Source organism: Chiloscyllium plagiosum, unplaced genomic scaffold, assembly GCF_037043375.1.
Source record: "Chiloscyllium plagiosum isolate Xiang-an unplaced genomic scaffold, Cpla_swu_hap1 HiC_scaffold_12, whole genome shotgun sequence".
Classification (NCBI taxonomy): domain Eukaryota; kingdom Metazoa; phylum Chordata; class Chondrichthyes; order Orectolobiformes; family Hemiscylliidae; genus Chiloscyllium; species Chiloscyllium plagiosum.
The window spans coordinates 98,674,821-98,687,056 of NW_028270150.1; the positions used below are offsets into that span (position 1 = coordinate 98,674,821).

Below are 12,236 nucleotides of genomic sequence, written 5' to 3' on the forward strand. Positions count from 1 at the left end.
ATAAACGTCAGTGACAGTCCTTATGAACGTGCTGAATTTCCTTCGCCTTCTGAGAAAGAAGATTTGCTGTTGTGACTTCCATCAAATTCTCTCTACATCTCCATGCAGTTCTCTTTAGAACTCAACAAAAACTTCTATGCACCTCCACACAGTCTACTATACCCTCCATACAGTCCTCTATACCCCTCCATACAGTCTCCTATACCCTCCATACAGTCCACTATACCCCTCAAGACAGTCCTCTATACCCCTCCATACAGTCTCTTATACCACTCCATACAGTCTTCTATACCCTCCATACAGTCTACTATACCCCTCCGTACAGTCCTCTATACCCCTCCATACAGTCCTCTATACCCCTCCACACAGTTTCCTATACACCTCCATTCAGTCCTCTATACCCCCCATACAGTGCTCTATACCCCTCCATACAGTCCTCTATAAATCTCCAAGAAGTATCCTCGAGACCTCTATGTAGTGGAGGCAGGGAGGTGATGGTCTCATGGTATTATTACGAGACTATCTCTCCAGAAACTCAGCCAATGATCTGGGGACCCAGGTTTGACTCCTGCCACAGCAGATGATGGAATTTGAATTCTATTTAAAAATAAAATCTGCAGTGAAGAACATGCAGATGACCATGGCAAAAACCCATCTGGTTCACTCTAAGGCCATATTAGTTTGGTTTGGTGTTTTGGCAGTCTGGTTATTCACTGAAAGCAGTCAGGCAGGTTTCAAGCTGCTGGACCCAAAGGAGCAGGTCCGTGCCGATCCTCCTCTCTCTCTGACATCTCTCCTGGAAGACCCTGTGTTTGAGTTTACCTTGTGTGCTGAGTGGGAATGTTGCACATATTTGGATCAGCATCATTATGTTGGGCCAGCTTGTTGGGTTTTCAACTGCATTCCTCCTGGAATATCCGCAATATACCTCCGATAAAAAATGATCACAGTTAAGTTCTGAGCTACTCTCTTGAAATGTTTTCAGAGGGTCTGGCCTGGTCCCTAACACTTACCAATCTGCTGACTGCAGATTCTCCTGTCCATGACAGTAGAAGGAAGAGCAATCACCGTACAGTCCTAAAGGAGACAGAGTCCCACTTTCACATTGAGAATAGCTTCCATTGTGTGGCACTATCACCGTGCGAAATGAGATCTAGCAACGAAGGCATTGGCATCCATGATGTGATGTGGGTCATCAACAGCAGCGCAATGACCTCATGGTCCAGCACATCCCCCACTCAACCATGGCCATCAAGCCACAGGATCAACCCTGGTTCAAAGGAGAGTGCAGGAGGCCATGCCAGGAGCAATAACAGGTACAGCTGAAGATGAGGCGTCAACCTGATGAAGTCACCAAACGGAACTACTTGCAAGCCAATCAGGATAAACAGCAAGTCACAGACACAGCTAAGAGATCCCACAATCAAGGCATCAGATCTAAGCTCTGCAGTCCTGCCACATCCAATCATGAATGACGATGGACAATTTAGCAACTCACTGGAGGAGTAGTTCCACAAACATTCCCATCCTCAACTATGGAAGACCCCAACACATCAGTGCAAAAGATAAGGATGAAGCATTTGCAGGAATCTTCCATCAGAACTGCTGAGTGGGTGATCCATCTCACCCTCCTCCAATGGTACCCAACATTACAAACTCTAGTATTCAGCCAATTTGATTCATTCCATGTGATATCACAAAATTATGAGAGACACTGGACACTGCAAACGCTATGGGCCTTGACAACATTCCAACAATAATACTGAAGATGTGTGCTTCAGAACTTGCTGTTCCCCTGGCCAAGCTGTTCCAGTACAGTTACAACACTGGCATCTACCCGACAAAGTAGAAAATTACTCAGGTACGCCATGTACATATTTAGCAGGAGAAATCCAACCCGGCCAATTACCGTCCCATCAGTCCATTGGTGAAGTGATGGAAGGTGACATCAGCCGTGCTATTGAGCAGCTCCTCCTCAGCAATAACCTGCTCAGTGACGCCCAGTTTGGGTTCCACCAGGACCACCCAGCTCCTGATCCCATTACAGCCTTGGTTCAAACATGGACAAAAGAGCTGAGGGGAGGGACAGCCTCCCCTCCAGAGGGGAGGGGAGAGGGACGGCCTGTGACATCAAGGTCAATTGGACCAAGTGTGGCATCAAGGGGTCCGAGCAAAACGGGAATCAATGGGGGACAAACTCTCCGGTGGTTGGAGTCAGACCAGACACAGCGGAAGATGGTTGTGACAACCAGTGACTAGTCAGTGTGCCTCAGGGATCGGTGTTGGGACAGCACTTATTTACAATTTATATTGATGATTTGGAGTTGGGGACCACGTGTAGGGTGTCAAAGATTGCAGCTGATACTAAGATGAGTGGCAGAGCAAAGTGTGCAGAGGATGGTGAAACTTTGCAGAGGAACATAGATACACTGAGTGAGTGGGCTGTGAGTGGGCAAGGATCTGGCAGATGGAATACAATGTTGATAAATGTGAAGTCATCCATTTTGGTCGGAGTAACAGTAAAGCAGATTATTACTTGAATGGTAAAATGTTGCAGCATGCTGCTATACAGAGGGACCTGGGTGCCCTTGTGCATGAATCACAGAGGGTTGGTCTGCAGGTACAACAAGTAATTATGAAGGAAAATGGAATTTTGTCCTTTATTACTAAAGGGGTTCAGTTTAAAAGCAGAGAGGTAATGTTGCAGCTGTACAAGGTGCTGGTGAGGCCACACCTGGAGTACTGTGTGCAGTTTTGGTCTCCTTACTTGAGAAACGATATACTGGCAGTGGAGGGGGTGCAGAGGGGGTTCCTCGAGGAGACTAGGTTGACTCCAGGTTTGAGGGAGTTGGTTTATGAGGAAATACTGAGTGGATTAGAATTATATTCATTGGGATTCATAAGAATAAGGGGGGGGGGGGGTTCTTCTGGAAAAATATAAAATTATGAAGGAAATAAGCAAGATAGTAGTAGAAAGGACTTTTTCACTGGAGGGTGAAACTAGGATGAGAGGACATGGCCTCAAGATTCGAGGGAGCAGATTTAGGACTAAGTTGAGAAGGAATGTCTTCACCCAGAGGGTTGGTAATCCATGGAATTCCTTGTTCAGGGAAGCAGTTGACACTAGTTCAGTAAATGTTTTTAAACAAAGATCGATATTTTTGAAAAAGAAAGGAATTAAAGGACACAGTGAGAGGGCGGGTAAGTGGAGCTGACGCCATGAAAAGACCAGCCATGATCTTATTGAACGGTGGAGCAGGCTTGAAGGGGCAGACAGCCTACCCCTGCTCCTCGTTCTTATGTCCTTGTTATTGGCTGGAGGAACAGCAATTATTCCTCTCACATTTTTTTGAGGAGGTGTCCATTGTATATAAACATCCATCTCTTTGGAACCACTTAAATATCTCCAGAGAAATGAAACATTATGGTCAATGCCTCGATCTGTCCTCTCAGTAACTCATAAACATATTGTCCAAGGTGGGTACAAGTCCTATTGTCATGGGGAATACTTTACTGGATTGAAACGCTTCAACTGAACCTGTTTGCTTTGTGACTGCATTTAATGCCAAACTCTGTGGACCATAATTGTGTCCCAGGAGGGTTTCCCTCTTCTATTAATTATAAATTCCTTACAATGTACGAAGCTATAGCATCAGTGACCGCATCACCTCCAGCATCACCCCCAGCATTAACAGGGACCGACAGCTCCAGAGACTGGGAGCTCGGGAGAAGAGAGATTCAAATCTGAGAACAATAGATTGGAATTTTACAACCATGGATTGGAATCTGAAAACAGAAGACCGGAATTTTACAACAATGGGCAGGAGTTTCTCAGCGACAATTGATTATATTTCTGCAAATTACCACTTGATGTCATTAACAACTCGGATCCGTTATATACTCCTGGTTATTCAGTGTATTTACTATCCCACCCTTGTTATTGTTGGTGTTCCTGGTAAGTCTCTAGCCCTGCTATTAGCTCTATAAGTCATGACTAACTGCATCGCTTTTCCTGCCAGTTCCTCTCTCCTCCTTGCTGCTGTTACTGTAGTCCCTGCTGAGGATATGTCCGCCCTTTAGATCTGAAAATCATGTTTCACTCTATTAATGTTCTTGTCATTCATCGTTATCCATTGACGCTCACCCCATCCTTGGCCAAGTCATGAGGATCAGTGAGATTGTTCAGAATCTTTCCGATCCATTTAGAGTCAAAGAGTTAGAGAAATGTAGAGCACGGAAGCAGACCCTTCAGTCCAGCCCATCCATGCTGACCAGATATTCCAACCTAATCTAGTCCCATTTGCCAACACCCGGCCCATATCTTTCTCAACCCTTCGTATTCATATAACCATCCAAATGCTGTAATTTTAGAACAGCCTCCACCACTTCCTCTGGCAGCTCATTCCAGATACGCACCACCTTCTGCATGAAACAGTTCCACCTTAGGTTCCTTTTAAACTTTTCCCCTTTCACCCTAAAACTATGCCGTCCAGTTCTGGACTCACCTGCACCAGAGAAAAGACCGTGTCTTTTTATCCTATCCAGACCCCTCATGATTTTTAAAACTCTCTACAGCCACCTCTCAGTCTCCAACACTGCAGGTAAAACAGCCCCAGTCTATTCAGACCCTCTTTTTTCTCAAATCCTCCAACCCTCACAACATCCTTGTAACCTTTCTCTGGACCTTTTCAGGTTTCACAACATCCTTCCGATAGGAGGGATTTGAATCCAAGCTTTGTCAACCTCATGCTCTTCTTGGCACTGATTCTGATAGCCACTGTTTCCACAGTGTGTCTCATCACAGGGACCTTTTCAGTCAACTCACCTTCTCAGTTCCTCATCCTGACCAACATATCCGACCATGCCACCCACCCATCCCCATTCCTACTACATCAGGCGTAAACAAGTATGCTCTCTCAAGACTGGCAGCCAAGAAAACAGAGTTGTAGGTAAACTGGGGACTTTCAGAGTTTGCCTTGCATTGTTTCTCAAAGTTGTTGCTCAATTATGATTAACTGACCCAGACAATGCCTGTTCTTGGACTTGTTATTGGTTTCACTGCTTGTGCGCCAATCTATTCCCATGCTCCAAGTGACCCATGACCCCTCTTTTGTTCAAACTGCTGAGTACGTCCAAACCAATGTCTGACTAAATCCAAAGCCAGGCAAAGTCTCAGTGCCATAACTGTTGGCTATGAGAGAGTGTTCCTGTATTTGTACTGGAGAAGATCGTCTCCAACACAAGCTTATTCAATGACCTGCTCAACCCCAGCTGCAATCCTTTTTCCTCCACACCACCCCCATGTAGTTAACCACACCAAGGAGTCAGCACAGTTAATAGGAGGGCTATGGAGAGAGTTGTCGAACAGAGAAACCAAGGGGTACAGGCACGTAGTACCATGAGACTGGCATCACAGTTAGACAGGGTCATGAAGAAGGCATTTGGCAAACTTGTTCAAAATCAGACGGTACAGATTTAAGGCGAGAAAGAAAGGATTTGAATGGAACCTGAGGGGCAACTTTATCACACAAAGTGTGGTGTTTCTATGGAAAGAGCTACCAGAAGAAGTGTTAGTGTTTGGGACAATGGCAACATTTAAAGTAATTTTGAACAGATATATGGATAGGAAAGGTTCAGAGGGATATGGGACAAATACAGGCTAGTAGGACGAACTCCGTTCAGGAAACATGGTTGGCATGGACCAGTTGGACAGTAAGGTTTATTTGTGTGCTCTGTGACTCTATGACTCTATGGCCCAGAGCTGAGACATGTAGCAGGAGGATTTGCAGGAGAGAACATTAAGCAGACACCAATCCCTCACTTAGACCCCACTACATACCCAATCGCTTTCATCTCCCAATAGCAACAGTGGCTATTTTACACTGTTTCCAGCCTGGCTAAGCCCTATGTGCAGATACCAACATCTGTGAGAATGCAGAAACCATCTGAGGCTATAGCTATAGTACCGTCCAAACAATATCTTTGACTGAACAAGAGTGTCCACTGTCTAAACCTGATGGTGGGCTTACAGAACTCGGTCTAGTCACTGACAAAGCTATTACTGGGCTCTGTGACTCTGTGTGCTCATAGATAATAAATATTCTTCTGGACAAGATGTGTTACCTCTCACATTTGACATGCATCTGCTCATTTCGCTGCCTGTCAATGCAACCTGATTTCCTGTACAATTTTCCTCACTTATTTCCACGGATCGTGTCATCAAAGTTTGAAATGTTGCCCTACAACTCAGAGTTTGAGCCATAAGTGTACCTCACCAGTCCCAGTGGAACAGTGGACAGGGTCACTGATGTTTGTAAGCATCCAGTCTGTGTAACATCTGTTCAACACAACCCTGATTAAAGTCCATCGGAACATTGTCACAATCCTCAATGATATGGAGTAACCTGTTATTTTTCCCATTCAATATGATCCTATTAGTTTATTTCCTTCTCAATCTACTGAGGAAATCCCTGTTTCATCCTCAGGTATTCCTTTTGCTCCAACCCTGATGTACCACTTCCCTGATTTACAATGAGGTGTCAGTTGTGATTATGTTTTCATTGATTTTGCAGCGGACTCATTCCCAATCATTGCTTTGTCGTAATTGAATTCTGTCCGGCCGATTAGCGGTGAGGGAATCTTTCAGAGAGTCCAACATTTAACTCCCCGTGTGGAGTAAAATACCGCAGATTCTGCCAACCTGAAATAAAACCACAACTCCCAAAGTACTCAACAGATCGGGCAGCATTCATGGAGAGTGAGGCAGACAGGAATTCAGGTTAGAGGCCTGGAGTCAGAACTCAGAGTGGTCAGGGGTATTTATTTAAATAGGGCAGGGAAATGAGATGGCTGGGGAGAACATGGAAAGGTCTGTACTTGGGTGGAAGACAGGAGAGATTAAAGGATAGCAAGAATTGTCATGAATGGTAAAAAGAGAAAAGATATATCTTGAAGATGTATAAATCCAAAATCATCATTCTGTCGCAACAATAGAACGGTTTCGAGCTTTTGATCTGAAGTTGTTGAACTCAGTGTTAAATGTAAACATTGTCCCATTATTTGGGAAACATCTTTGATGATGATTTTGGATTTTCCTATTTATAATTTTTGCTCCTTTACTTGTCCTGGTACAATCCCATTTTGCTTTTCGTTTTCATCCCTTCTCCCATCTAATGTCTCCTGTCTCCCGGGTTACCACAGATCTTTTCATTGTTGTTCCTTCCTTTCCATGACTGGTTTACATCCTGTTTCAGGACATTTCCCGTTCTGACAAAGGGTTAGCAGCCTGAAATGTTAACTCTGTCTCCCCACAGGCACTGCCAGAGCTGCTGAGAATTTCCAGCATTTCCTGTTTGCTTTCTATCATTTTCTTTTCTTCCTTCTCATCCTTACTGTAAAGATTTTAACCAGATTAAAACTGATATAACTTCTGACCTTTGCTATCATGTCATTGCAAGCCTTAGGTCAATTACAATAACACACCAAGGTGGCAGAGCTAATCAAAAGGAAATTTTAGTTGGATTAGCTTAAAAAAAATGAGCATAATGAGCGTTTTCACAAGTTTCACAGTCTTGATTACATTTCCCACAATAGACACAAAGTTGTGATACTGAGCAAAGGGCAGTGGTCAGTTGTCACATTCACAATGGAACACCCGTCCTCAAGCTGCAGTCCTCAACCTTGTCCCTTAACTGCAGCCTATCGCTGCCTTTTCCTCAGGATATATGTTTAATGTCTTACAAACCATTACTTTATCCACAGTTTGCCACTTGGTTCTGTGTTATATTGAGTAAAGCTCTGTGTCTACTCAATCAGTTGATTAATTTGTTACCTAACTGTCCTTTCTGTGATAATACTCTGGTTTTGAAATCCATTTCTCCTTGTTGTTTATTTATTAAAATGACCAATTAGTGAGACGACGATGCACTTGTCCCTCTTCATGACTGTTTTGGCTGTTCCAGTCTGCAGCTGTTACTGGGTTAATATGCAAATCCATGTTCTATCAACTTTGAAATAAAGGATCTTTACATCCTCTGAATTAATCTTTTCCAACATTTTGCCGCATCACATGACTTGTACAAAACTGTAACTAATGTTCAGTTGAGCCTATCCATCTCACTTCTCTGAGTATATTACATATAGAATACAATTTTATAATGAACAATATGATCACTAATTTGACAGTGCCATAATAAAATGAATCCTACACTGAGGTACAGAGACCTGTTACCAGTTTGAGATGTATTGCAATCCAAGACTCTTCAAAAGTTTCGCCATTCACCACGGGGTTGAGAAAGCATTCCCAGAATTGCATTGAGGTCACTCAAAACAGTTCCTGAGATTTCGGATAAATTCTGTCAATATTAATGGAAAGTTATAAAATGATTTAACTAAAGCAAAATACTGCAGATGCTGGAAGTCCGAAATAAGGACAGAAAAGGCTGGGAGTGCTGACAGAACATCATCACCCTGAAATGTTATCTTAGCTCTCCGCAGGTTTAGCCCAACCTAATAAATTATTAGAATGTTGCTGTAAATTTGGATCACTAGATATCCTGTGAAAGAGAGTATGTTGAGCTGATGGTTTCTGTTTCTGACAAATAATAAATTTTCAGGTCCCATTCCTAATAAGTAATTAACTTGATAGTTGATGGAGAAGGAAGGTTGGTCAGGTTGTATTGAGACAATGAAAAGGGATGAAATGATTATTGAAATCGAATCAATGTGCAGGATGATGGGGAAGAGCAAGTGGTTGTCACTAAGTCCAAACTTGTAGACAGCCCGTGCAAATCTGATGGGCTGAATGGCTTCCTTCTGGTAATGGGGTGATTATTAAACATAATCTCCCTTTCCATTTCCTGGGTATGTAGTCTGCATGCTGGACTGTGCTTCAGTAGAGGTTATCTAATGTTCACCAGGAGATAACACAAGAAACAGCTAAGGCACTGTATATAGCAATGGTTCTGAAAATATCTTGTCAGTGGTTAATAGCTCCAATACTCGCCATGCTCTGAGTTGAACTGTTCCAGTGCAATTACAAAACTGGCAACCACCTATTAATATGGGGATTTAAACAGGTAAATCTCAAAGTGTAGAAAAAAGCAAATACAAATAATTACCACCCCATCAGTCTGATCAGAATTAACAACATGGTGGAAGGTGTCATCAAGAGTACTATCAAGCTGCACTCCCTCAGCAATAACTTGTTCACTGGTGTCCAGCTCTGCAGGGTTGCTCAGCACCAGACCTCATAACAACTAATATCCAAACAAGGACAAAAGAGCTGGACTCCTGAGGTGAGAGAGTCTGCACTTGACATCAAAGCAGGAAGTGACCAAGTCTTGCCTGAAAGAAACCTAAAATAACGAGAAATGGGATGAAACTCTCATTGGTTGTGGTCATTCCTGGCACGTTGGAGGATGGGTGTGGTTGTTGGAAGTCAGTCACCTCAGCTCCAGGACATCTCTGCAGGAGTTCCTCAGGGAAGTGTCCTCCGCCCAGTTATCTTCAGCTGCTTCATCATTTCCAATTCCTCCATCATAAGGTCAGCATTCAGGATGTTTGTTGATTGTTCCACAATGTTTAGTCCCCTTTCTGCCTTGTTAGACACTATCAAAGAGTGTGGTGCTGGAAAAGCATAGCCAGTCAGGCAGCAACCGAGGGGCAGGAGAATTGATGTTCCAGTTAAATGCCCTTCATCAGGAATGTCGAGTCTCCTGTTCCTTGGATGCTGCCAGACTGACTGTGTTTTTCAGCACCATGCTCTGTGTCTCTGATATCCACAATCTGCAGTCCTCCCTTTCTCCTTGTCAAACACTATGTCCATTTGAAACAACATTTAAACAATATTCAGGCCTGAGCTGACAAGTGCCATTTGCTCCACACAAGTGTCAGGTATTTCCAAAAAGAGAGATTGTCACCATTTCTCTTCATATCAATGAATTCCCCAGGGTCAGCGTCCTGGGGGAGGCGGGGAGGTGTTGAAATAGACCATAGACTGAGCTGGTCTAGTTATCTAATTACCAGTGTTACATGATCATGTCAGAAATTGGTGATTCTATGATATATATCTCACCTCCTGATTCCCCAAAGTCTGTCCATTATCGATAAAGGGAAAGTCAGGACTGTGATTGAATACTCCTCACTTTTCTAAGGTGAGGTCTGTCCAACAATTCTCAAGAAACTTGATAATAAAGCAGTGCCCTTGACTGGCACCACATCCACAAACTTTGCCGACTTCCACCCTCACTGCACCCCAGCAGCAATGTGCGGCATGTGGAAGATGTGTAAGAGCCCTTTGATAGAACCTTCCAAAGTAGCAACCTCTACCGTCTCAAATCAATCAGGTGGACAAGGAAACTACCTCTGAGTAGGTGTCAGACTATAACATAGACTGGGATAGCCCTGTATTAATTGTCCTTCATTGCATGATGATCAGGAGCAGGAAATGTGTGATGATACCCACCATGATCACCAGATACCAATGAAGGAGAACTGGGACTGATTCTTCCAAACTAATTCTGAATGACTCTGTAAAGATGAAGAACAGGAACCTGGATGTTTCCACCACCCCAATACAGGGTCACTGATCTCTGATCCACTTCAGAAACTAAAGCATATCTCTCATGGTCTTTTTGATATTTCCTGCATTCCTTTGTTGACATTTCAATAACCTGTCAGGGTAGTGTCAATCTCCCCATCATTTGTTATAAACTGCATTTCCTCATTTTCTTTTTCATCCCAAGTATGAGTTCATAATTGATGGCTTTTTTTTATCCAGTAGATTGGATGAACATAGGAATAAATATCTCAATACATTTTTCAGAAAGAGAGACACAAATAGAAATTACATGATACACTCTGTTTAATTGGTAACATTTTCAGAAGCTTGATTATTTTTTTCTGTTTATTTTCCTTCCTCACAGTGAACACCATAACAATTATAATTCTGTTACAAGGAAAGTGTGGTCTGTCAAAATGTATTACTCGATACCTGGTGGCGATGTCAGCAGCAGATATCCTGGTTATTATCCTCGATCCACTGTTGAGGCACATTCCAATTGTTTATAAGAGAAATGTACGTTTCATACGGGCCATCCCCATCTGTAATATCCACGCTGTCTTCCTTTATGCAGCCACCGACTGTTCTGTCTGGTTTACCATCACTTTCACCCTTTGATCGATATGTGGCCATTTGCTGCCCAAATCTGCAAATTACATTTTGTACTGAGAAGACAGCAGCTGTGGTTCTGGGAACAGTGACTGTGCTGAGTGGTTTGAAGAACATTTTCTGGTACTTTATGTTCACATCTCAGTATTTGCTCAGGAATCAGCCCTGGTTTTGTTCAGTACCAACTGATATTCAGCACTCTCCAGCCTGGGGAATAATTGAGTGTCTTTATTGTATCCTGACCCCAGCAGTGCCATTTGTTCTGATACTGCTGCTCAATGCTTTAAGTGTCAGGTACATTTTAGTGGCCAGCAGAGCCCGCAGGAGACTTCGGGCTCACAGCAGTGGGGAGAATCCCAGTGACCCAGAAATGGGGTCTCGAAGGAAGTCCATCATTTTATTGTTTGTTATCTCAGGGAATTTCATCTTGTTATGGTCAGTGTTCATGGCATACTCTCTATGGAAACGCATGAGTCAAATGGGGTATCGGGCCATACATCTACATTATTTTGTACGTGATATCGGATTCATTCTCCAGCTCCTAAGTTGCTGCACAAACACTTGTATATATGTCGTGACCCAGACTAAGTTCAGGAAACAGCTGAAGAACATGGTAAAATACCCTCTTACTCGAATGGGGAAACTCACTAAATGATGAGATAAATTGAAGAATTCAGTTTTAGAATCCATCCAATCCACTCTCTATAGGGTCAGTGATACAGACACAGTCAGGGGAGCCTGCTCTTTACAATCTTTGTGACACAGACTGAGTGTGTTCAGTTGGCAGTCCCAGTGATCTACTACAGACAAAGTGTGATTGGTCTGTTATTTCTGGGTCAATGATATGGACACAGTGCGGTCAGTCTACTCTACCCAATATATGTGACACCAATACAGTCGGGACAATCTGCCCTCTCCAGGGACTATGACAAAGAGACAGTGAGTTTGGTTTGCTCTCTCACTGGGATATATGTGAATACGTGATATCGGATTCATTCTCCAGCTCCTAAGTTGCTGCACAAACACTTGTATATATGTTGTGATCCAGACTAAGTTCAGGAAACAG

At 43.2% G+C, this 12,236-nt stretch overlaps 1 pseudogene; it reads left to right on the plus strand.

Moving 5' to 3' along the window:
• Positions 1-3,774: 3,774 nt before the first annotated feature.
• Positions 3,775-11,825, plus strand: LOC148148641 (putative G protein-coupled receptor 139; annotated as a pseudogene).
• The last annotated feature ends 411 nt before the right edge of the window (positions 11,826-12,236 follow it).